A 26,120-nucleotide genomic window follows, 5' to 3' on the forward strand; every position below is an offset into this window, starting at 1 on the left:
TGGTTACCTTGATTTTAGTAAGGCTTTTGACAGGTCCCTCATGCTAGACTCATCCAAAAGATTGAGATGTATGGGATATACATGACTTGACCACTTGGATTCAGACTTGACTTGCCTAAAGAAGACAGAGGGTAATGGTGGAAGGTTTGTGACAAGTGGTGTTCTACAGGGATGCATACTGGGATTTCTGTTCCTTGCAATATATATAAATGACGTGGATGAAAATGTAGATGGGTGAGTTAGTATGCTTGCAGATGATACAAAGATCAGTGTCATTGTGGATAGTGTAGAAGGTTGTCAAAAGATACAGCAGGATATGGATCAGTCGTAGACATGGGCAGAGAAATGGCTGATGGAATTAATCTGGATAAATGTGAGATGCTGCATTTTGGGAGATCAAATGTAAAGAAATAATATACAGTTAATGGCAGCACCCTGAAAAGCATTGATGTACAGAAGGATCTTGGAGTTCCCTAAAATTGGCCACACAAGCAGATCGGTTAGTAAAGAAGGCATGTGGCTTGTTTTCCTTTATGGGTTAGAGAATTGAGAACAAGGGTTAGAATGTCATGTTGCATCTTGTTAAGATGTTGATTAGGTTACACTTAGAGTATTGCATTCAATTCTAGTCACCACATCACAAGAAGGACGTGGAGGCTTTGGAGAGGGTGCAGAAGAGGTTTACCAGGATGCTGCCTGGATTAGAGGGTATGAGCTATAAGGAGAGCCTAGAAAAACTTGGGTTGTATTCTCTGGAGTGTCGGGGCCTGGGGGGAGACTTGATGGAAGTCTAGGACATTATGATATGCATAGATGGTGTTGATGGTCAGAATCTTTTTGCCGGAATTGAATTGTCTAATACTAGGGGGCATGAAATTAAGGTGAGAGGGAAAATGTTCAAAAGAGATGTGAGGGGCAAGAGTTTTACACAGACAGTGAATGCACTGTGAGGGGTAGTGGTGGAGGCAGATACGATAGGGTCATTTAAGGGACTTTTCAAGTAAGCACATGAATATGCAAGGAATGAACGGATATAGATCAAAGACAGGCAGATGTGATTAGTTTAATTTAATGTCATGTTCAGCACATCGTGGACTAAAGGGCCTATTCCTGTGCTGCAGTGTTCTATGATCGACATAGTGTTGTAAAAGATTCCTCAATTGCTAGAATGGGTATCAAGTATGCTGACTTTATCACTGCCTGATGTTTTGCAATTTCCTGGCATGTGTGAGATGTCTGGCAAAATTCAACTGCATCTTTGTGCAGTCCAAACCAATAAAAATGTTTTTGTATTTTGGCTTGAGATTTCCTTGCTCCCATTGATCTCCTACTGGCAATTCACGTGCTATCCTCAATACCTCCTTTCTCTGATCACTGGGTATACAACGTAATAAAGTTTTGCCCATTTCTCATCCACCTGAATATGTGATGGTCTCCATTTCCTCATCAAGACTTCACTTTTGAGATAGTAACATTCTAGGATACACTCAGATTCTTCTTTCATGTATTCTTTTTGACACGACTGATTTAGTTTTTCCTCCTTCTGTTCTAATTCAGCTTTCTCTGAACTAGAAATATTCATGTTATTCTTATTTTTATGTCAACTATTTGAGCAAACATAGTTTCTGATAATTGAATGTCAAATTCCTTATATTTATTCTTTGATTTCTCCTTCTGTTTCTACCTGTGGCTTTGTGATCGTGTTACCAGAGTCAGGAAATTCCCAGGATATACTTCTTGTAATACCTCAGTTGCCTGATTTTCCATTGGCTTTTCAACCACAAGTGGGTATCCCTCCCACCTGTGACCTAAATGGATCATTACCAAAGATAAACTGTGGTTCTGGAACTGAGAATTTCTCTATTATTCCTACCACCACTTCACCACTTTTCATCAAACTTTCCAAACTTACTTTATTTAATAGATCAGTGTTTCTCATGATGAATTCTACATATTACCACTTTTCTGGCAATACTCCTTCTGAATTGCAATTCTTGTCATCTCTCACCACCAAAGATTGCCTTGCTCCTGTATTTCTTGTATCCCTCCTGGCATGCCTGAGTAAACCTTACCTATGCTTTAAAGAAATCTGACGCTTCTTCTCCAACAACCCCTGATCAGATTGTTCATTCTTTTACAGCTTTTTAACTTGCACTATACTTTCCTTTGCCACTTCAACAAAATTCACTGACCTATCCTGTTTTTCCACATCTGTTTTTCTGAAACCACCAACACTGCGACTTCTTAAGGCCTAGTTTCATAAAGCGAAAACACCTGAGCCTTTTTACTTCTCTTTCCGCTTCATGGGTTACCTTTGTACCCTGTTGTAAACTATCTTGACTGTCTTCATTGAGATCTCCCTTTCCCTTTTTCTCAATTTCTGTCCCTCAGAGATTGATGTCGGAAGCTGACCTGTAATTTATGAACCATCATCTGCCATTTTCACTACTGATCTTGCAGTCCTAACTCTGCTCTTCCACATGAGTTCTCATTATTTCAGGAAGTGAATTTTTGAAACCCGCCAAAATAATTGTCCTGTAAGAGTGTCATATGTTTGATCTATTTTCAATGCCCTTATCCATTGATCACAATTATTTTGATCCTTTCAGTCTTCCATTGTTCCAACTTTAAAAAATCCCAAGGCCTCACAAGAGCTGTTTACTCTATTGACTTTGAGCTGACTGCTCAGTAACTTGGTCATTTGTTCATAAATAAACACATCTCTTCAAACCATATTATCATCACAATGATAATCACAAGTTTGTGATATAATAGACAAACAAGACAGTTGTCTAAGATTACAAAGGGATCTTGATTAATTGGGCCAATGGGCTGAGGAGTGGTTACATTTGGTCAGATGAACAAGGGCAGGACTTATACAATTAATGGTAGAGCCTTGGGTAGTGTTGTCAAACAGAGAGGCCTAGGGATTTCAGGTCCATAATTCTTTGAAAGTTAGGTGACAAGTAGACATGATGGTTAAGAAGGCACTTAGCATAGTTGCCTTCATTGCTGAGATAATTGAGTAGAGGCATTGGGGCATCACTTTGAAATTGTACAGGACGTTGGTGAGGCCACATTTGGAATAGTGTGTACAGTTCAGGTCCCTCTGCTATAGGAAGGATACTATTAAATTGGAGAAGGTTTAGACAATATTTATCAGGATGTTGCTAGAATGGAAAGTTTGAGTTATAAGGAGAAGTTGGATAGGCTGGGATTTTTCCACTGGCAGAGGAGATTAAGGGGTGACCTGTTTCAAAGTTTTATCAATCTGAAACAAGAGTTAGACAAATGATTCCTTTGTCCAAAGTAATCTTTATTTTTCTTGCATGCAAAAGGAGAGTATCTAATCACATTATAGGTAACAACTCCAACAAGCAATTCAAAACAATCTTTTTATAACATAAACACGGGGAAATCTCTACGTGTCTATTCAGCAAAGCAGTAAGAACAAAATTGTGATAATGGGCCTAACTCATTGGAAGTGAATGCTTGTGCAGTTTACTGGGACTGTCTGCTCTTTCCCAGGTCATCTGCTTTCCCATGGATCCTGGCCAGAAGATTTCTGCTTGTTTATGCTGCAGTTTTCTGCTTACTAGCTATTAGCAATATTAAATTTAACCCTCAAGTTACTCCATCCTTCATGCTGTCTTCCAAAACATTTTATTCTTCTACACCTTATAGAAGTTCATAAAATCATGAGGGAAAAAGATAAGGTGAATAGCAAAGGTCTTTTCCCAAGGTAGGGGAGTTCAAAACTAGAGGACAAAGTTTTAAGGTGAGAGGAGAAAGAATTAAAAGGGACATCAGGGGCAAATTTTCACCTAGCTGGTGGTTCGTATGTGGAATAAACTGCAGAGGAAGTGATCGATGCAGGTACAGTTACAACATTTGAAATCACATTTGGACAGGTTCATGAATGGGAGAGGTTTTAAGGGGCTTGGGGGAAATGCAGAAATGTGGGACTATTTAGTTTGGGAAACTTGTTCGGCATGGAGTTGAACTCTATGAGTACTTCACATCAGTATTCACCAAGGAGAAGGACATACATGATGGTAAGATTAGGAAGGAGAGTGTTGATATTCTTGGACATTTTGATATGAAGGATTAGGAGCTGTGGGTGCCTTGAAAAGCATTAAAATAGATCAGTCCTCGAGGTTTGATAGAATCTATCCCCAGGATACTGAACGAGGCAAGGGAGGAGCTTGCTGGGCCTTGACAGATATCTTACTTTCATCTATAACCATAGGCGAGGTCTCAGGAGGCTGGAGAATAGCCAACATTCCTTTGTCTAAGAAGGGCAACAGGAATAATCCAGAAAATTATAGGCTGCTGAGACTAAAAGGGAAATCATTGGAGAAGACTTTTAAGATCAGGATTTACTTGCATTTGGAGAAAAGTCTACTTATTAGAGATATTCAATAAACCTTTATGCTGGGGAGGTGTTGTCTCACAAACTTTGATAAAGGTAATTGATAAAGGTAGGGCAGTAGATGTTGTCTACATGAACTTTGCTAAAGGATTTGACAAGATTCCTTGTGCTCGGTTCGCCTAGAAGATTAAGCCACATGCAATCTATGGTGAGATGGTAAGTTGGATACAAAATTTGCTCGGTCATAGAAGACAGAAGATAGTTGTGGAAGGATGTTTTTCTGACTGGAAATTTGTGACTAGTGATGCTCCATGAGGATCAGTGCTGGGATCTTTTTTTTCAAATGATGTTTAATGCCTGGAATGTGCTACAGTGGTAGAAACAGATATGTCTGCAATGTTTAGGAGGCACTTAGACAGTCAATGTACAGGCATGGAATAGAAGGATACAGATCATGTGCAGGCAGATAGGACGAATTTGGAATGACATCATGGTCAGTGCAGACAAGGTACTCCAGAGAAATGTTCCTGTGCTGCCTTGTTCTATGGATCCATGTATCTTAAACCAATATCAGTCTGTCTCTGATTTCATATTTTAAGTTGTTTCCAAATTTGTAGAATTCTGATAACTTCATAAAATTGCAACAATCTGGAAGATTGATTCACCATCATCATACTGATGCATTTGTGGAATCTGACCTTCTCAGCAATTAACAATGATTTTGGTGAAAAATGGTTCTGGAGGGTTCTTGTATACCTTCATATGTTTTACGACCTGGCTTTTGTGGCTGTAGTCAAGTTTGGAGTGGTGCTGGAAAAGCACAGCAGGTCAGGCGGCATCCGAGGAGCAGGAAAATCAACGTTTCAGGCAGGAGCTGTACCAGGCTCCTCAGGTAGATTAAAAGATTTTGCCCCCATAATGCTCAGGAATATGAGGAAAACACAATCTGTTTCAATTTTATTAGGTCGACTAAAATAATAGCAAGTCTTTATGTAGAAGTTCCAGCTCTCTGTATTTTCATTACATGGCCCCACAACCACAATTTCCTGCTTTTCTTTAATGACAGGGGATTACATGTTGAACATAGTCGAAGATTGTGGTGCAAGAAAAGCACAGCTGGTCAGGCAGCGTCTGAGGAGCAGGAGATTCGACGTTTTGAGCATAAGCTGTTCATCAGGAAAACTTATGCTCAAAATGCTGATTCTCCTGCTCCTCGGATGCTGCCTGACCGCTGTGCTTTTCCAGCACCACACTCTTCGACTCTGGTCTCCGGCATCTGTAATTCTCACTTTCCTCACAAAGTCGAACATACAACAGAACAGTTCAGGAACAGGCCTTTGGCCCACCGTCTCTGTGTCGGCTATGATGTCAATCCCATTTGCCTGCACATGGTCTGTATTCCTCTATCTTCCTGCTAATTGCTTCTGAAACATTGCTGCCGTATCTGCTTCTACCAGCTGTCCTGGCAGCATGTTCCAGGCACCTACCATTCTCTGTGTGAAAGAAAACGTGCCTTGCACAGCGACTTCAAGTTTCCTGCTGTCACCTTAAACATTTGATTCCTATTGTTTCACATTTCCACCTTGGGAAAAAGACTCAGACAATCCACTTCATCTATGCTTCTCAAATTTATATACTCAGTCCCTCAGCCTCTGACCTTTGAGTGAAAACAATCCAAGTTTATCCAACCTCCCCTTATAACTAATATATTCCGATTTGGGCAACATCCTGGTAAATGTCTTTTGCATGCTCTCCAAAGTCTCCACATCCTTTTCGAAGTGTGACCAGAGCTGGACACCATACTCCAAATGTGACCCAATTAACGTCTTACACAGCTGCAATTTGCCTTGCCAATTTTCATAGTCAATGCCTCAACCAATGAAGGCAAGCATGCTAAATGCCTTCTTTCCCACCTTATTAATTTGAGTTGCCACTTTCAGGGAGCTCTGGACTTGACCCCCAAGATGAGTGATCTGCCATTTACTATATACTTTCTTCTGGCGTTTGACCCCACAAAATGCATCACCTCATATATGAACAAATTAACCCCATCTGCCATTTCTCCACCCAACTTTCCAACTAATCCGTATTCTGATGTATCCTTTGACAACTTCTCTCACTAATCACAACTCCACCAATCTACAAACTTATTCATCAGATAATGATGCTGTGGGGCAGCCTGGTGGCTCAGTGGTTAGCACTGCTGCCTCATATCACCAGGCCCTGGGTTTCATTAAACACTCAAGTGACTGCCTGTGTGGAGATTGCACATTCTCCCTATATCTATGTGGGTTTCCTCAGAGTGTTTCAGTTTTTCTCCCATAGTCCAAAGTTGTGCAGTTTAAGTGGTTTGGCCATGCAAAATTGCCCATAGTGTTCAGGGATGTGCAGACTGGGATTGCAGGAATATGGTAGGGATTGGGTCTGGGTGGGATGGTCTTTGGAGGGTTGGTGTGGACACGATGGGCCGAATGGCTAGCTTCCACATACCTTTCCTCTTCCTATTTGAAATAAAGTGCTGCCTGTCTCTTTCCAAGCCTCACCCTGACTCAAGGCATTCTCTTTTGTGTTGGGTACTTCAGGATGGAGGATGTGGAGAGCTTATCCTGCATTTTTCACCACTTTCCTGGGTTGATTTTTTTTCTTAACTAGTTGAATACTTTGGTGTAGCAAAAGGCATTTTTTGATTTTTAAAATTTTTGTCAATGTGCCTCTGAGATCTTGTGGGAGAACCATGATTGAATCAATGGATTGACCTCATGGATCTCAAAGTTGTCTTTATCCTTGTCAATAGTTTTTTTCTTGTGTTATTTTTCAAGAAGGACAGAAGGATGAAGTGTTAATCAGCCGAAGCTTTGTTCAGAGGTGTACCCTCTCTCGGCAGCAAGGTTAGACTCAGCTGTTTCTTCCCAAAATAACCAATGATACCATGTGATCGAACTCTTAAAATGACAGTCCAGCATAACCATACTTACCAAATACACAATATCTACTACCACTAATACGTGTTCACTCCTCTCATCTGAATGTTTTCTTGCACCACAGTGTCATTAACAGTTTGCCTATCTACTCTACAAGAATCTCAGAACTGCTGGATAATCGTAAGCCCTGAAATTTCGGCACTTGTACCGTATCAATATCCTTCCTTGCCTCAGTCACAGAACCTTGACTTTGGCCACTGACCAAATCAGAAAACCCTTGTTCAAGGGGTGTGGCTTTGTTCTGAAAAAGTGGGAAAATAACTTTCTTACTCCCAGGGATACCACAGTGTCTGTAGCCCAGCGTCCAGTTCAACCACTCTAAATAGACACACGGTTCCAATACATAAGAAATTGGTACGGTGATGGCTCAATGACTGTAAATTTATTGTTAGTCAAAAGGTAAGCAGTCCTTGTCTGTTCTCAGAGGCAATTGATGCTTATGTTTAATTATTGTTTGCTTTGATTGTTGAGAAGCATATGAGACTGCTGTAGACCTGCACAGCAAATGTGGTTGCCTTGGATTACAAACGTGCTCAGGACACAAACACATAGCTCCTACGGTGCAGTTCCTGCTCTCACAGATCAGCTGGACATTCAAGTGGAAGGGTTTTATATTCAAGAATCAATCTGCTGGTCAGTTGGTGCCATGATGGTTATCTGGGTATGTATGATGATCACTTTATAGTTTTGGACAGTCATTGACAATGGCAAAGCTGCAGGCCCGTTTTATATACTGAGTTTCTGTCTCATACCTAATGAGATGATGAGTTGCTGACTGTGAGACATAGGTCTTTCCTGGCATGATGAATGATACCTAAAGTGTTAGGGTGAAGCTGACCCTGGTGGTTATAGAAAGTCCCTAACATGGTATTGAGGCTTTAGAGCACTTTGACACAAGTATCTGCGGTCAGCTGCCTGGGTAGGTACTGTTTTTTACAGCCGTGGTCTTCTGTTATTCATGGGTAGATGACTCTTGTGCATAACATCTGATGATTTGGGTAGTGCTTTCCTTCTCTGGCAGCCCCTCACCCTACTTTTCTGGCCTTCTGCAGTGCAGGAAATTACATCTGATTAAGCTTCTCCTTGTTCCTATCTCCAATGCCAGAATAGGTTGCTTCCACCTCACAATTGTACCTCTCACTCATTAGTTTCACAGGGACTTCTCAAGCTACATCTAATGCCCATGTGATGTCAGCAGTCTCATATGCTTCTCAACAATCAAAGCAAACAATAATTAAACATAAGCATCAATTGCCTCTGGGAACAGACAAGGACTGCTCACCTTTTGACTAACAATAAATTTACAGTCATTGAGCCATCACCGCATCAATTTCTTATCTATTGGAAACGTGTGTTAATTAAGTCCTATCTGACTTTCTGCACTTGGTATTTCAGTGCTTTCATGCAGAAGGTAATGCCCAATATCCCCAGTTGGGCAGAGTATAGAGTGCTAGAGTTATGTGGAACTACTTAGAGTTCACTTCAAGGTTCCCCCACGCTATGCATCAAATACCATCATCATCTGACCAATTGGTTTCTTCATCTCAGCCTGGATGTGATTCACATTATCCATTAGCAATGGAACTGAGGGCACTGTTGCTAAAGTTGCAGATAACACAAAGATAGGTGGAGGAATAGGTGCCATTGAGAAAACAGGGAGGGTATGTAACGCTTTGGTTAGACCCCACTGGAATTTTGTGAACAGTTTTAGGCCCTATGTCAAAGGAAGGATGTGGTCGTGTTGAATAGAGTCCACATAGGTTTACAAGAATGAATATGGGATGAAGTGCTTGTCACATGAGAAGCAGTTGAGGACTCTGGATGGAGTTTTGAAGGATGAGGTAGATCTTATTGAAACTTACAGAATACTGAAAAACCTCAACAGGGTAGATGTGGAGAAAATGTTTCCATGAGTAGGAGAGACTAGAACCTGAGGACACAGTCTCAGAGTGAAGTGATGGCCTTTATATGGGTGGAGTAGACACGATGGGCTGAATGATCTCATTCTAATCTCATATAGTGTTATGGTACAGCTCAAGGTGAGAGAAAACAAGTTCCATGTCGTTGCGAAACCTTGAGTTCTTGGATTATATTTGTATAAAGTAAGTTACAGGTTCCAATTTTAAAGTTGTTTGCAATTACTTCTGCTTCACAGAGGTGACTACCTTGAATCTGTAGTAACCAATAATATGACAAAGTTTGGTTATGCATGCTTTTCATGTGTATGGTGCGAAGATTATAGATGACTTGAACTTGGACGGTGATGCCTAATTAACGCAGTTTTGTCTTGAAGGGCCTCACATTATTCATAGGTACAATTTCAGACAGAAAAATAAGCATTTACTCTGCCCATGCTATTAGATGTGGTTGCAGTCATTTTACATTTCCATTGTGCATTTACAAGTTGCATGAGTATGGAAGGCAATGCTGGTCAACTTGACACAGTGAGTCACAAATACAGCCTAGGAATCAAAGTGCTCCCTGAATCTCCGTCTGCTTTTCTTCCTTGCACTCCCTGTTAAGCACATCAAAACTGAGCTTCTAAATATTCCCACCTAATACTTTGAATTATAACTTAATTTCTCAGCATCATCCCCTGAACCCCAGGCCTACAGCTCAGTCATAGCTCATCACTGTGCTGCACAGTCTTCCAGTTGAGCCCAGAATGGTGGTGTCTACTGAAAAATACTGATCCTGCAATAACACATATTCTCCAATGTATTACTGTCTCTCTCCCTTATATACTGAGGTTTCCTCCTTCATAATCGTTGTTCCCTCTGTATCACAGTGTGCTGCCTCCAATCTCAACAATTGATTTTCTTAGTATCTCTACCACTCCGATCAGTCCCAACTGATGTGTGACTAGGTCCCTGACTGATATCTGTGCTGCTGACTGTTTTGCTGTTAAACTCTGGAGCGGGGCACTGGATCTGCAGGACTGTCTGTAGCCCATTCCCTGGACCACATTTATGTGGGCCCCCAACCCTGACTGCACCATGCGGCCAACTGTTCATGTTCAAACCCCAGGTCAGTTAAGTGGATGTTGACCTTGACTTATAATGCTGGGATTTCCTGACTGCATAGTGTCTCCCTTGACTTGACTGAGGATTATTCCCCTTAGACTCTGAGATATGATCAATTGGTTGAAGAACTTGCAACATAAGCTTCTGGCACATTGTTGGGTTGTGAGGCCATACAGCAGTGTAAATATCCCCTGATTGAAGACTGCTTCCAATCATAACAAGTTGCTTAGTTTTGTGGCTGTGTTAAAAGGCAAGTCAAGACATAAGCATTGCCAGCCTCTAAGCTCTTACGGATTGATTGATTTTATTTATTTTTGTCACATGTACCCAGACTCAGTGAAAAGTGTTGTTTTATATGCTGTACAGGCAGACTGTAACAGACAAATTGTATCAGCGTAACAGAACAAAGTGCAGAATTTAGCTGCAGAGAAGGTGCAGAGAGAGATCAACATTAACATTTAAGAAGTCCATTCAAAAGTTTAATAACAACAGGGAAAAGTATTTTGAATCTGTTCTTATGTGTATTTAAACTTTGATATCTTCTGCCTGACAGAAGAGGGTGGAAGAGAGTATAGCTGGGTTGAGAGGGGTGTTTGATATTGTTAGTTGCTTTCCTGAGGCATAGGAAAGTATAGATGGAGTGGAAGGATGGAGAGCTGGTTTGTGTGATGGACCAGGCTGTGTTCATGACTGTCTGTAGTCTCATGTAATCTTGGGAAGAGCAGTTGTCATACCATGATGTGATGCATCTAGATTGGATGTTTTTACAGTGCATCTATGAGGGAGATAAGAGGAAAAGAAAAAACAAGACAAAATGCTATGAATATCCAAACTGGTGTAAACTGAGTGATGGTGAAGAAAGTTAGTGAGGATCCCTGCGATGTACCCTGGTCCAATACACGAGTTGGGTGCTCATACCTGTGAGCAAGGGCCCTAGCAACAGCATTACAATAATAGAGGCCAGTGCACTCCAAAGTATTGAATTGAAGTATAGAACTGTTCTTGCACATAGATCTAAGATGCGACTTGAGGTGCAATGCAAACATCAGTAGATGGTGAATGTGGCAGTTATTGCCCATGAAGTGTGTCCTGAGATGTCAGTCACTGCTCTTGAAGCAGCAAGCTCAAGATGTCAGATAACTTGCATGTCAGGAATTGTTCCCATCTCGATTCTATCAGGTAGAAGGAGATTAGGAAACTGCTTATAAATGAGGCAAAATTAACCAATATTGAGAAGTTAGCAAATTCAAATATGTGTTCAACCACCTTGTTCCTTGGCCAATATCTCTGCCCTAAGCTTGCTGCAGTGTCCCAGTGAAGTTGAAAGAAAGCACCTCATTTTTCGCTTGGAAACACTACAGCCTTTTGGATCAGTATTGAGTTCAACATTTTATGGTTTGAGGCACCTTCTCCCATGTCTTACCCAACCCCATGCACCAGGCCTTGTTCTCACATGGTCTGGTATTACACACTACCTATTGTTAGCCATTAAGTCCCTGTTCGTTTTCCTTGGCTGACCGTTACCCACTTTTTTTTCCACCCAACTGTTCTTCTCTTTCTTTGGGTTCTATCTTTACCTATCATGTACCAATTACCCCCGGCCCCACCCAATCCTCTACATAAAAAACAACCTTTTCCTAGCTACCATCAGTTCTGAAGAAGGGTCATTGGACTCATTGAGGTGGCACGGTGGCTCAGTGGTTACCACTGCTGCCTCACAGTGCCAGGGACCCAGGTTTAACTCCTGCCTCAGCTGAAAATGTGTTGCTGGAAAAGCACAGCAGGTCAGGCAGCATCCAAGGAGCAGGAGAGTCGACGTTTCGGGCATTAGCCCTTCTTCAGGAGAAGGGCTTATGCCCGAAACGTCGACGATTCCTGAAGAAGGGGCATGCCTGAAACGTCGACGATTCCTGAAGAAGGGCTCATGCCCGAAACGTCGACTCTCCTGCTCCTTGGATCCTGCCTAACCTGCTGCACTTTTCTAGCAACACATTTTCAGCTCTGATCTCCAGCATCTGCTGTCCTCACTTTCTCCTAGAAGATTAATTCCTGCCTCAGGCAACTCTCTGTGTGGAGTTTGCACTTTCTTCCTGTGTCTGAGTGGGTTTCCTCCTGGTGCTCCGGTTTCCTCCCACAGTCCAAAGATGTGCAGGTTAGGTGAATTGGCCATGCTAAATTGCCTATAGAGTTAGGTGCATTTGTCAGGGGGGTATGGGTCTGGGTGGGTTGCTCTTCGGTGGGTCAGTGTGGACTTGTTGGGCCGAAGGGCCTGTTTCCACACTGGAGGGAATCTAATCCAAAAAACGTTGTCTGATTTCTCTCCACAGATGCTGCCAGACCTGCTGCGATTTTCCAGCAATTTCTGCTTTTTTTCTTGATTTCCAATAAGTTTTTTTTAAGCGTATGATTGTGATTGTTTTATATATTTCATAACATGCCTTCTGCCTGCTGGTCTCTTACCCACATTTTATGATCACTATTGTTGCATATATTTTATAAAACATACATTCTGCTTGATGGTCTCTTATCCACATTTTATCTCTTAGTAAACTGAATAAAGTTTATGCTCAATACTTGTGGTTACTTGTGGTGTGCTCCTGTGGTTCCTTTTATACAGTTATCATCTTACGTTGTTAAATTAGATCTGTACTTACATTGCAGAAATGGGATTTGAGGTATAGCATCCTGCTCATTACTAGTTCTGCTGGTGAAACACAGTTAATCAATGGTATTGTTCCATAATTTAGTAGAGCCAATGCCTCATCCAACTTTTTGTCATCAACATTTTCACAGTTTTCATAACACCATCTGCTTCACCCTTGGCTTGTGGAGGATGTAGGCAACTAATTACATACTTAAATCTGTATTTTATTGTGAAGAATTTGAAATTTTAATTAGCAATCTGTCTGATATTACTTCACCAGGAATTCCATACATTGAATACTTTCTATACTCTCGTGGAATGAAATGTTCTAATATCCACACAACGAAAATAAGATTCCACAATAATTAGGCAATTTTCCTCTGAAATCAAGTATAACCAGGCATAGCTTTTTCCACAGTCTACTCATGAATGTTGATGGCATCTCTTGGTTCTTGACTGTTTATGGCATTCTGCAATAAAATGTTGCACAGTTGCTAATATTCAGATAATCACAGGGTTAGATAGGATGGACAGTTAGAGCCTTTTTCCTCAGATGGTGACGGCTAGCACGAGGGGACAGAATTTTAAATTGAGGGGTGATAGATATAGGACAAATGTCAGAGGTAATTTCTTTATTCAGAGTAGCAGGGGCGTGGAACGGCCTGCTTGCAACAGTAGTGGATTTGCCAACTTTAAGGGCATTTAAATGGTAATTGGACAGGCATATGGACAAAAATGGAGTAGTGTAGGTTAAATGGGCTTCAGATTGGCTTCACAGATCGGCGCAACAATCGGCGCTTGCTAAGAACTAAGCTGCATAGCCCACCCATCCTTTGCCTCATCCTATTTTTGAATGCTGTCTAAGGGAGTGCCATTCTCTCTCTAGCACTCAGTGGAGCTTGTTAGCTTTGCATTGTTTAATGTGGAAGTGTCATATACTGAAAAATCTTTAAATGATTGAAAAGTTATTACCTTTTATTCATCAACAGCAAAACTGAAAAAAGAAGCAAAAAACCAAATGCTGCATTTGCTTCTGGGAACAGACAGGGGCCACTTGTCTTTTCTGATGAAGGGCTCCAGCTCGAAACATCGATTTTCTTGCACCTCAGATACTGCCTGACCTGCTGTGCTTTTCCAGCAACACACTCTCCACTTGTCTTTTGGGCAACATAATTTTACAGTAAAAGACAGATTACTACACCCAGCTCACACTTACTAAACCTTGTCCAGTCTGTTGAGACAGTAAAACTCAATCAAGCAGCAAGTGATGTTCCTCCTGCTCAATGTACTCATTGCACTCCTTGCTTTTTCAATTCTTCAGAGTTGATCACACCCTCTTGCTGTCTGCTCCAATTGTGCAGAACACAACATGCTGGGATCATGTGGCACACTCAGTACTGACAGCTCCCCCCCCCCCTCAAAAAAACCAAATATCAGAACTTCACATTCAACAGACCTTTTGTCTTTCCCATGATGTTCTGGTGGAAGAATGCACAGCACTGTATTGATGCTTGGCTTCAGCCAGAAGGTTGTATAATGGAGTAATTAGCCATGGTTACAGAGTTTGGCCCCTATTTCTCAGTTACTCTTCTTGTAAGACATCCTGACCTTGAAACAAAGCAGAAACATGAGAGTTCTTAAGGACATAGACATGTTGATAACTCCCAGGGTATCTGACCCAGACATCTAAGATGTAGTACCAATGGTTACAATGTAGATTTCTGGAATGAAATGCTCTTCTATTTTTAAAGTCAGCTTCATTATTGCAGCATTTATTGGCTGGTTCAACATGACATGACAGTCTGCACATGGGGCAGACCAGCTAAGTTAACAAAGTCTGCAGACTGAGCTTGCCACGAGATAAGAATGAGATAATGTGGTGTCATCTGGCATTAATTGCATTGATAACAGACTTGATATCTTTGTGGGTTAAAAGTTATGAGATTCCACACAAGTCTCCAGTGCATTCTTGGAAGCAGTCAGTTGCATGAAAGTTTGGCCATTGGGATAGGATGGCCAAGGTTAGGTCATAGATTCCATTCAAGTAGTCGACATATTTTTGTGACAGCGTCCTGTGACATCCTCAGTGTGCAGTAACAATGCACCTCTTTCACCTGGGGGAAATGTCATTCAGGCTGATAGACTCTGAGCATCCTGCACGCCCTGAGGGGACCTTAAAAAGTTATAACTTCTTCATTAGGAGGCTGATCAGCAGCCACTGGAGTTTGCTGCTGGTCCTGGGCTTTCTAGTACATCTGTCCTTCCTTTTTTTCTCTGTAACTTCCTTGTGCCACAACAACAGCGACAATGACTTTTGCTGTGGCTGGATATTTCAATGAAGCTGTGTGGAATAACAAAAACAGAACAGATCCTTAGGACCATCATCAGGCAACTTCTGCATCAGTTCCATATTACAGTTCAACAAGTTCCTCCATACAGTGGAACATGGACGCACCAGCCAGGAGTGCCATGGAATGCATCATGAGCCATATCACACAAATAAAGTAAGCAACTGTAATTGCTGTATAAAGTTAAAAATCACACAACACCAGGTTATAGTCCAACAGGTTTAATTGGAAGCACACTAGCTTTCGGAACATTGTTCCTTCATCAGGTGATAGCATAATTGCTGGATGTTTATGAATCCCTTGTATTTCCAATCCCATAGCATATATCATCTGAGAAAAACAGTATTGTTTTTAAGAGCTCAGCAGGCCTGGAAGCAACCACAAAGAGAAATCAAACATTAATGCTGATTTCTCTTCACTGATGCTGTTAGACCTACTGAGCTTTTCCATCAACTTATGCTTTTATTTCTGATTTACAGCAACCATAGTTCTTTTAGCTTTTATTTTGCTTGTAAGAATATGCTTGTAAATAGCTACATTTCAAGGTGAGGAGAAGTCAACTCTGTGTCCTTGTGCAGCCTATGAGATTTTGAAATGTTTTTGGTGGGTACAAAATTCCTTTATTTCCAATGTTTGTCTCCTGCCAGTCAGCCAATCTTCCAACCATGCCCCCAATAATATGGGCTCTTACTTAGCAGTCTCTTGTGCAGTACCTTGTCAAAGGCCTTCTGGAAATCTGATTAGATCACATCCACTGGTTCTCACTTTTCTGACTTGTTCACTACCACTTCTAAGAATTCTAATAAGTATTTCAAACACAAACTTCCCTCAACAAAGCTGTGGTGACACAGACCTATTTTAACATGCACATTCAAGTACTCTGCAGTCTCACCCTTAATAATGGATTCTAAAATATTACCAACAGCCAAGGTCAGGCTAACCAGCCGATAGTTTCTTGATTTCGGTCTCCCTTCCTACTTGAACAGGGGTGTTACATTAGGCATTTTCCATTTCTCTTGGATTCTTCCTGGTCCCAGTGATTCCTTAAAAATCACCACCCAAGCCTCCACAAGCTCCTCAGCTGTCTCCTTCAGAACTCTGGGGTATTATGATGATTTGTCCGCTTACAGACCTTTCAACTTCCCCAGCGCCATCGCCTCAATGATGGCCAATATACTTTTCTTGCCCCCAACTCTGTTGAAGATCTGGTTTGCCCCTAGTATGTTTCTACTCGCAAAATTTTCTTTTATATTACCAACTACCATAATATTTCATCTTCTGTTTTATAATTTAATTTAATTTAATATAATTTAAATATAAAATTTATAGCTTTTTTGAGTTGTTCTCTGCTGGTTTTTAAAAGCTTTCCAATCCTTTGGCTTCCCAGTAATCTTCATGTTGTATGCTTTTGCTTTTGCTTCATTGTTTGCTGTCCCTTATATCTCTTGTTGGCCATGGTTGCCTTGTCCTCCCTTTAGTATGTTTCTTCTTTCTTGGAATGAATTTCTGCTGAGCCTCCCAAATTCCCCTCATAAGCCCCTGCCATTGTTGCAGGGGTCAGTGTTGGGACCCCATCTGTTCATGTTACAATTAAATGATCTGGATGAAGGAATTGAGGGCATTATTGCTAAGTTTGCAGATGACACAAAGTTAGGTGGAGGACAGGTAAGGTGGAGGAAGTAGGGAAACTACAGAAGGAGGTGGACAGGATAGGAGAGTTGGCAAAGAAGTGGCAAATGAAATACAGAATGAAGTTTATGCATATTAGTAGAAAAAAAGTCATGGCCAATTTTCTAAATGGGGAAAGACTTTAGAAATCTGAAACACAAAAGCACTTGGTTAACCCTAGTTTAGGATTCTCTTAAGGTCAATATGAATGATCAGTTGACAGTTAGGAATGCAAGTACAGCATTAGCATTTATTTTAAGAGGGCTAGAACAAAAGACATATACTGCTGAGGCTGTATAAGGCTTTGGTCAGATCCCCACTTGGAAAACTGTGAGTAGATTGGAGCCCCATACCTAAGGGAGGATGGGCTGGTGTTGGAGGGAGTCCAGAGGAGGCTTACAAGAATAATCACTGGGATGAAGGGCTTGTCATATGAGGAGTGGTTGAGGACTCTGAGTCTGTTCTCAAAGGATGTGGGAGGATCTCATTGAAACTTACAGAATTCTGGATAGAGTGAACGTGGAGAAAACGTTTCCACTAGTAGACAATAGTATTACCTGAGGGCATAGCCCCAGACTGAAGGCACAGCTTTTTAGAACTAAGATGAGGAAGAATTTCTTCAGACAGAGTGTGGTGAATAAATAGAAGTTATTGCCTCAGAAGGCTGTGGAAGCCAAGTCATGAGTGTCTTTGAGAAAGACATAGAGAGGTTCTTAATTAGTAAGGGGATTAACGGTTGTGAAAAGAAGAGAATGGAATTGAGAAAGATATTAGCCATGATCAAATGGCAGAGCAGGCATGATGGGCTAAACAACCTAACTTTGTCTTATGGTCTTATAAAAGTGGTCCACAGGTGCCAATGTTAAGATAACCTTTGATTACTTTTACTTCTCAGGATTAGATAGAGTAGACAATGAAAGTCTTTTCCTAGGATGATGACGTCAGCTTGTTCATGGGGACATAACTACAAATTGAGGGGTGATAGATTTAAGACAGATGTCAGAGGCAGGTTCTTTACGCAGAGAGTGGAATGCACTACCTGTCAATGTAGCCAACTCACCCACATTAGGGAGATTAAACAATCCTTAGATAAGCATATGGATGATTTTGGGATAATGTAGAGGGACGATCTGAGAATAGTTCACAGGTCGAGCGCTGTATTGTTCTATGTTCTATGTTTATGACCAAACTATAATGATAAATGACATGGTCAAGATTGCTTGTGACTAGGATTTATATCCCATACAGTTTGACACTGCATTTCACAGGCACGATGGTATGATGACAGGTGACTTCAAGGTAAAATTAAGGAACAAGAGTAGGTCACTTGGTCTGCCATTCAATAACATCATTGTGGATCTGACTTTAATCTAAGTTCTACATTCTTGCCTACCTCTTGTAATCTTTCATCCCCTTGGTAATCAAGAACCTATCTACATTAATATCTCAAATCCAGTGATCCTTCTTCAGAACTGGATTTGAAATCTTAACACTGTTGTCTCGTCATTGATGCTGCCAAAACTGCTAAGCTTTTCCAACAATTTCTGTTTCTGTTTTTGATCTCCAACACCCATATTCCTTTGTTTTATTTAAGAATTGATCTTCTACTGCTTGAAAAATATTTGAATTCTATATTTGATGGAAAGGAATTCTATCAACTCTCTGAGAGACAAAACATTTTTCTCATCTTTGTGCCAACTGGGCAACTCTTCATATTTTGAAACCAAAACCTCTAATTTAAAAAAAAATCCTGGGATGAGGGTATCACTAGCTAGACAATTCATTGTCTATCCCCCATTATCCAAAGGGCAGTTAAGGATCAGTCACATCATCATGGGCCTGAAGCTAGATCAGTTAAGAATAGCAGTTTCCTTGCTTAAAGGATATCAGTGAACCAGATGTTGTCTTTCCTCTGACAACTGACAATGGTTTCATGGTCACCTTTTGACTTTTAATTTCAGATTTTCACTGAATTCAAATTCCATCATCTGCCATGGTACAATTTAAACCCAAATCCCCAGAACATAATCTGGGTCTCTGAATAAACAGCATCTGTGAAGAGACATCAGAGTTAACGGTTCGGTCGAGTTCTGAGGAAGGTTCACTCCACCCAAAATGTTAACTCTGATTTCTCTCCACAGATGCAGTCAGACTTGCTGAGCTTTTCCAGAACTTTCTAATTTTGCCTCTGATTTGTAGCATCTACAGTTCTTTTGGTTTTCTCTGGATTAGTAACCTACTGATAATTCCACTGGACCATTGCTTCACCTTGTCCTAGATTCTCCCACAAGAGGAAATCTTTCATTGCTCACACGTTGAGTCTATGCTCTCAGACAGAAGAAAAGAACACTTCCTTTGCCCACAGCAGGTCTTGTTACAGCCATATTCCACTTTGGTTCACTTGACTATCAAAGACAGTGCTGGTCATACTTGTTACACTGTTTTACAGGCTCAGACTCACCCCAAAACCTTTCTGGTTCAACTCTACCCTTTCCATCTTTTACATATCCACTATCCCCCTGTAGTCATGAATATAAGAACAGACTTGCTATTAAACTTATTTTAGCAAAAATGTTGTCAATCATGTTAAACAATTTTCTTTAAAGATCTAACAACCAAAACTACAAAAGAGCTGTTATGATTTTAGTAGGATTTATTTTACACCTAATTGAGAAAATGAAACATAAATATATGCTACTTATAATGAAATGAAAACATTTTGTTTCTTGCAAAGGTAGATAATAAAAATAGTGATTTACTGTAGGATTTGAAATGATGTTTTATACTTTGTCTGCTTTCCTAAACTGTTTGAAGAATCTCTGACCAACGAAGCCCGATTACCAAGGCATAACCACCCTGACCCCATTGTGAGTCAACATTGAGGATGCCTGACCAGATCAACTGCAGGGCCCCCTGGCATGCTTGTGAATACAACCACTGCCTACGACCCCACTGACACACCCTTGTACCTTGCCAATGCTGGAACCACAAATCTGGTCTCTCACAGGCTCAATCTCACCGAACTCATGGAAACCCGGAACAGAGGCTCAAATAGCATGGGATCAAGATCCAACCCACGATGAGCAGACATCCAGGAGGCCCAATTGATCTTACCCCAAGACCCCCCTGCGGTATGCTCATTGCCATGACTTTTGCCCAGGACCCCAGCAGGAACACACATTTTCCTTCCACAGCAGCGGACCTCCCTCACCAATGCCTGAGATCGACTAGAAGCAGCCACCTATGCAGGAAATGTGAGAAATGCGCTGGACTTCAGGTGAGACTGTAACTATAGGGCTTAAGTCCCACTGCTTGACTTCAGCAGACTCCTGGCAAACATCCAAGCCATTGAAAATAAAATGAATGACCTCAAAGCTAGGCTCACCTTCCAAAGAAAATTGGAGACTGCTGTGTGCTCTATTTCACAGGGACATGGCTCACTCCTGCCACACCTAACTGTGCTTTACAACCTGAGAGCTTCTCAGTTCACCAAATGGACTGCTTGACTTTCTTGGGGAAGGCAAAGGGTAGTGGGGTCTGCTTCCTGATCAACATCTCCTGGCGCTCAGATGTAGCGACCCTAGCGAGTCACTGCTCCTTGCACCTAGGATATCTTACATTGAAGTGCTGTCCCTGTCTCCTACTATGTGAGTTCACCTCTGTTATCCTGAAAGCAATCTACACCTCAACCCACGCGGAAGTGAAGAGTGTGCTGGATGAGGTCTACTATGCTACAAACAGTCGTGAGATGGAATAGCCCGAGGTCTTGTTCATTGTAGCTGGTGACTTCAACCAGGCCAACCTCAAGAATGTGCTACCAAAGTACTATCAACACATCCCCTATCCCACCAGAGGTCTGAATATCCTTGACTATTGTTATACTACCATCAAAGACGCCTACTGCTCCATCCCTGTCTACATTTTGGAAACTCAGATCACAATGCTGTGTTCCTCCTTCCGGCTTACAAACAGAAGTTAAAGTGTGAGGATCCGGTACTGAAAATAGTGCAGTGTTGGTCGGAGGTAATAAAAGGGCTTTTGAACTGGTGGACTGGTCCATATTCAAGAAGTTAGTAGCCAATCTAAACAAGTATGTCTTTAATGTTATAGGCTTCATCAGTAAGTGTGTTGAAGACTCTGTGCCAACGCAGTTAATCTAAGTGTTCTCCAACTGGAAACCATGGATGAAATCCACTCCATTCTGACATCCAAGTCTGAGGCGTTTAATCGGGTGACCCTGGCCTATTCAGGAAACTTAGTTACAATCTGCATAAGACCATCAGAGACACCAAAAGGCAATATCAAACTCAGTGTGAGACCTAGGCTAACCACATCAACACCCATTGTTCATGGCAAGGCTTACACTACATAATAGGCTACAAACTGGATCGTGGGCAACACTAAATCACTACCCAACGAGCTCAATGCATTCTACATTCACTTTGAACAGAAGGTCAGTGAAACGATCAGTCCCAACAATCTCTGATGCATCTGTGCCCATGGTCACTATCTTAGACATCAGATCGACCTTATTGAGAGTGAAACCATGGAAAGTGACTGGCCCAGATGGAGTCCCCAGTCAGGCACTCAGATCCTGCATAGACCAGCAGGTGAGAATATGCATTGACATCTTTAACCTCTTTTTACTTTAATCTGAAGTTCTCATTTGCTTCAGGAAGACCACCATCAACCCAGTGCCTCAATAACTACCACCCAGGCTTTTCAACATCTAGAAAGTGATTGAGTGCTTGATAGCATTGTATATTCACATTAATGTCACCAGCATCATCAACAAAATGAAAGAGCTGTTCACTGACTTCATAAAGAAGAAATGGAGGGGGGGGTTGAGGGGGGGTTGAGGGGGTCACGCCCCTTACTGCATCAATGGTCTTGAGGTGGAAATGATTGACAGTATCACGGTCCTAGGAGTGATGATCACCAATCTGCCCTGGTCCACTCACGTTGATTTACATAATTATGAAGTGCTTTAAGAGGTTAGACATGGCTAACATCAAATCCATCATACCCAATTGCCTTGATCCTTTGCAACTAGCCTATTGGCACAACAGGTCCATGGTAGAGGCCATCTCCCTGGATCTACACTCATCCCTGCAACATCTGAATAATAAGGCTACCTACATCAGGCTCCTACATATTGACTACAGTTCTGCCTTCAACATTCATAATTCCAAACAAATTCATGTCTTAATTCTAAGATCTACGTCTCACACTCCCTACTTTCCTGAGGCATTGGGAAGTACAGATAGAGTCATAGAGATGTACAGCACAGAAAAGGACCCTCTCAGTACCGGATCCTCAACTTCCTGACCCATAGTCTGCAATCAATAAGGCGAGATGACAACCATAATCCTCCTCCACCATAATCCTCAGTTCCCTATTATACCCTTTATATACTCATGATGGTGTGGCCAAATTCTACCCCAACTCCATTTGCAAGTTTGCTGACTATACCACCACCGTAGGTCGGATCTCAAACAATGATGAGACAGTGTACAGGAAAGAGATTGAGTAGCATGGTATAATGACAACAATCTTTCCATCAACATCAGCAAAATGAAAGAGCTGTTCATTGACTTCAGGAAGAAGAAGGGAGGCATGCCCCTGACTGCATCAATGGTCTTGAGGTGAAGATGATTGAGAGTATCGTGTTCCTGGGAGTGATGATCACCAATCTATCCTAGTCCATTGATGTGATGGTCAAGAAAGCACAATGCCTCTACTTCCTCAGAAGACTAAAGAAATTCAGCATGTCCACAAAGACTCTTACCAATTTTGATAGATACACCATAGTAAGCATGCTATCCGGATGCATCACAACACGATGTGGCAACTGCTCTTCCCATGACTGCAAGGAAACATAGAGATTGTGAATAAAGCCCAGTCCATCATACAAACCAGCCTTCTATTCATTGATGGTGTACACTAACTGCTATGTACATACTGCCACAAGCAAAGGTTGAGGAAGCTCTGGATGTGCTGTACTCCACCACTAACACCCTGGAGATGGAACACCCGGAGGCCCTGTTTATTGTAACTGGTGACTTCAAACAAGCCAATCTAAGGAAGGTGTTAAGTACCACCAGAACATTACCTGCCCCACCAGCGGCCTGAACATTTTAGACCACTGCTACACCATTGTGAAGGATGCCTATCGCTCTATCTCCTGCCCTCACTTCAGGAACTCTGACAACAATGCCATGTTTTTTCTCCCAGTTTACAGGCAAAAGCTCAAGCAGGAGACCCCCTCACGGATACAGGTCCAGTGCTGGTTGGAGGAGGCAGAGGATCAACTCCGGTGTTATCTGGAATTGGCTGAGTGGGCCGTGTTCAAACCGTCCGCAGGTACCTTGGGCACCTTTCCCTGCAGCAGGCCACTGTCCCTGCCTGTTTCAAGAAGGCCAACACCGTCCCTGAGCCCTAAGAAGGCTCATGCAGCATGTCTCAATTACTACTGCCCAGCGACCCTAACTCTCATCGTTATGAAGTGCTTTGAAAGGCTACTTATGGCATAAATCAACTCCAGCCTCCCCACTACTCTTGACTCACTCCAATTTGCCTATAGGATCAACAAATTCATGTCAGATGACATATCATGTGCCCTTCACTCCTCCCTAGAACACCTTGACACCAAGAACAACTATGTAAGAATCCGACTCATTAACTACAGTTCAGCATTGAACACTATTATCCCTTCGATGCTGATTACTAAACTTAGTGATCTTGGACTAAGCCCCACTCTCTGCAACTGGATCTTCAGTTTCCTGACAACAGGCCACAATCAGTGAAGATTGGGGACTATATTTCATTGTCACTAATACTCAACACTGGAGTCCCCCAAGGGTGCTTACGTAGCCTCCTACTAGACTCATTGTATACCCATGACTATGTCGCCAAATACCCGACTAATGCCATTTAAAAGTTTGCTGATGACACCACCATAGTCAGTCGAATCTCAGATGTGATGAAACAGACTGCAAATGGGAGGTGGAAGACCTGGAAAATGGTGCACTGAGAACAAACTAGCTCTCAATGCTGGCAAAAACAAGGAACCTCTTATTAACTTTTGGCGGAATGTTACTCATGCCCTGCCTACACATTAACAGCACAGAGGTGGAACGAGTCAAGAGTGTCAAGCTCCTGGGAGTGGTCATCAACAAGCTTCCTTAGACTCTTCATGTGGATGTACTGGTTACAAAGGCCCAACAAAGGCAGCTGAAGAAATTTGGCATGGCGGTGAATACCCTTGTCAACTTTTATAGGTGCGCCAGCGAGAGCATTCTGTCTGAATGCATCAATACCTGGTGTGACAACTGTACCATTCAAGATCGGAGACTGTTACAGAGAGTGGTGAACTCGGCCTGAACAATCACAAAGGCCAACCTCCCATCAATAGAATCCATCTACCAGGCCCACTGTCAAGGAAAGGCCACCGGCATTCTCAAAGATACATCCCACCCTGGCAATGATTTTCTACAACCTCAACTGTTGGGGAGAAGGTACAGAGGCCTGAATACATGCACCAGCCAGTTTCAAAACAGTTTCTACCCTACTGTTGTTAGAATACTGAATGGACTCCCAAACTCTTAGCTTTCGCCACTACCTGTGTTTTTGTTTTGCTGCTGCTTACTTATTATTTACTTATCAATGCTATCTAATTCACAGAGTCATAGAACCAGAGAGTTGTATAGCACGGAAATAGACACTTCAGTTTAACCCATCCATGCCGACCAGATATCCCAACCCAATCTAGTCCCACTTGCCAGCGCTTGGCCCATATCCTTCTAAACCCTTTCTATTCATATACCCATCCAAATGCCTCTTAAATGTTGCAATTGTACCAGCCTCCACCACTTCCTCTGGTAGCTCATTGCATACACGTACCACCCTCTGTGTGAAAAAGTTGCCCCTTAGGTCTCTTTTATATCTTTCCCCTCTCACCCTAAACCTATGCCATGTAGTTCAGGACTCCCACACCGCAGGGATGAGACTTTGCCTACTCACCCTATCCACCCTATCCATGCTCCTCATAATTTTGTAAACCTCTATAAGGTCACCCCTCAGCCTCCGACACTCCAGGGAAAACAGCTCCAGCCTGTTCAGCCTCTCCCTATAGCTCAAATCTTCCAACCCTGGCAACATCCTTGTAAATATTTTCTGAACCCTTATAAGTTTCACAACGTCTTTCTGATAGGAAGGAGACCAGAATTGCATGCAATATTCCAACAGTGGCCTAACCAATGTCCTGTACAGCCATAACATGACCACACAACTCCTATACTCAATACTCTGACCAATAAAAAAAAGTATACCAGACGCCTTCTTTGCTGTCCTAGCTACCTGCGACTCAACTTTCAAGGTAGTTGACTCAACAATGAACCTGCACTCCAAGATCTCTTTGTTCAGCAACATTCCCTAAGACCTTACCATTAAGTGTATAAATCCTGCTAAGATTTGCTTTCCCAAAATGCAGCACCTCGCATTTATCTGAATTAAACTCCATCTGCCACTTCTCAGCCCATTGGTCCATCTGGTCAAGATCCTGTTGTAAACTGAGGAAACCCTCCTCGCTGTCCACTACACCTCCAATTTTGATGTCATCTGCAAACTTACTAACTATGCATCTTATGCGCACATCCAAATCATGTATATAAATGATGAAAAGTAGTGGACCCAACACTGATCCTTGTGGCACTCTACTGGTCACAGGCCTCCAGTCTGAAAAATAACCCTCCACCACCACCCTCTGTCTTCTACCCTTGAGCCAGTTCTGTGTCCAAATGGCTAGTCCTCCTGTACTTTGTGAGATCTAACCTTGCTAACCAATCTCCCATGGGGAACCTTGTCAAACGTCTTACTGAAGTCCATATATATTACATCTCCCACTCTGCCCTCATCAATCCTCTTTGTTAATTCTTCAAAAAACTCAATCAAGTTTGTGAGACATGATTTCCCATGCACAAAGCCACGTTGACTGTACTTAATCAGTCTTTGCCTTTCCAAATACATACACATCCTGTCCCTTAGGATTCCCTCCAACAACCTGCCCACCACCGACATTAGGCT

The 26,120-nt window shown here is 42.0% G+C and overlaps 1 long non-coding RNA gene across 1 annotated transcript in view; it reads right to left on the reverse strand.

Annotated features, from left to right (window-relative positions):
* Positions 1–14,804: 14,804 nt before the first annotated feature.
* LOC132832314 (uncharacterized) overlaps positions 14,805–26,120 on the reverse strand; it is a 128,845-nt gene continuing 117,529 nt past the window's right edge. The window contains exons 3-4 of the long non-coding RNA XR_009646926.1: positions 22,825–22,902; positions 14,805–15,361 (exon numbers count right to left, since the gene is read on the reverse strand). This is a non-coding gene — a long non-coding RNA (uncharacterized LOC132832314). The remainder of the gene's footprint in view (positions 15,362–22,824; positions 22,903–26,120) is intronic.

The sequence above is a fragment of the Hemiscyllium ocellatum genome, chromosome 34 (genome assembly GCF_020745735.1).
Source record: "Hemiscyllium ocellatum isolate sHemOce1 chromosome 34, sHemOce1.pat.X.cur, whole genome shotgun sequence".
In the NCBI taxonomy this organism is placed as follows: Eukaryota; Metazoa; Chordata; class Chondrichthyes; order Orectolobiformes; family Hemiscylliidae; genus Hemiscyllium; species Hemiscyllium ocellatum.